This window comes from Microtus ochrogaster, linkage group LG5 (genome assembly GCF_000317375.1).
Source record: "Microtus ochrogaster isolate Prairie Vole_2 linkage group LG5, MicOch1.0, whole genome shotgun sequence".
Lineage (NCBI taxonomy): Eukaryota > Metazoa > Chordata > Mammalia > Rodentia > Cricetidae > Microtus > Microtus ochrogaster.
In genome coordinates this window covers 17,226,903-17,228,359 of record NC_022031.1, presented here as the reverse complement: position 1 = coordinate 17,228,359, position 1,457 = coordinate 17,226,903, and positions in this window count along the sequence as shown.

The window sequence follows — 1,457 nt, the reverse complement described above, 5'->3', positions numbered from 1 at the left end:
TAGACCAGGCTGCTCTCGAACCAGATGGATTTTTAGAGCCTTGTTGGGTATAGTAGAAGGGCCCTGAGAGAGTTACCCTTTAGAAGAAGTTTATTCGGAGGATGATAGCAGCAGACATCACAGAGAGGGCAATGGGGTCCCGGAGAGGGAACCTGCAGTTCAAGAAAAACAAAGGCAATTTCTCTCTGACCCACGTGACCCGGAGGGCTGGGGGCTCCGCACCATGTGATCTAGCCTAGGAGATGTAGGAGTCACAGATGCAGACGGCACTAGACAAGAGAGCAAAATTGTCCAGGGTATCTAGACAAGAGAGCAAAATTGTCCAGGGTATCTTCGATGGACAATTTTCATCTAATGCTGAAAAATTTGTGTAAAACCTAACATAGGAATTTAGAATCTTTGTCTTCGTCCACAAATGCAAAGTTGTTTCTTCTGTGGAGCAGTAGCCAAATTCATAGACTCATTCCTTGATGTTGCACCGACAATGTGTCCAACAAACGCATCTATGTGAGCAGCCGATGTAGAGCGTAGGAGGAATTGAATTTGCAGGCTGAGCTGGTAGAAGCTAATGCACAAGTTGAACAAGGTCTTAGTGTCGCTTGGTGCTGGCCAGGTAGGAAAGTCTTAGAGGCACACATGAGGACGTGTTCTCCTCCCCCCTGTTCCTATGGGACAGCCCATGGCTTTCTGTCGGCTCCTCTGTGTATGTTCCCAGGGAACGCACCAGGCTCTACTGCCAAGAGATAGCTGGACCAGAGTCAAAGAATTCTTTTTTTAAATAGATTTTTAATTAAAATATAATTACAGCCCTCCTTTCTTTCCCTTTCCTCCCTCCAGCCCCCCAAGAATTCTTTGTATATTTTTGTTGTGGAGTAGAAATCTGTATAACTATGTAACACTGTGTTGATTTTGTTTATGCTGCATTTGTTGAACTCTGTAGAGATGCTTTGCTGTTTCGCTTTGCCTGCCTAAGGTACCTGATTGGTCTAATAGAAAACTGAATGACTAATTCTAGGCAGAGGAAGGACAGGTGGGGCTAGTGGGCAGAGAGAAAGGGAGCCAGACAGCTAGCCAGGGGCAAGCCAGCTGACGTGGAGGAAACAGGGAAGCTGGAAGGACAGTCATAGACGAATAAACAAGCCTCAGCACAGCACATAGAATAGATGAAAAGAAAGAAAGCTAGCTAGAAACAAGCCTGAGATAAGGCCAAGCATTTATGATTAATAATACGTCTCCATGTCATGATTTGGTGACTGGCAGTTCAAGAAAGCCTGCTACATATTTTAATATAATTACCACATAAATGGATGGAAATAGAAAACACTATCCTGAGTGAGGTAAGCCAGACCCAAAAAGAGGAACATGGGAAGTACTCACTCATATTTGGTTTCTAGCCATAAATAAAGGACATCGAGCCTATAATTCGCGATCCTAGAGAAGCTAAATAAGAAGGTGAA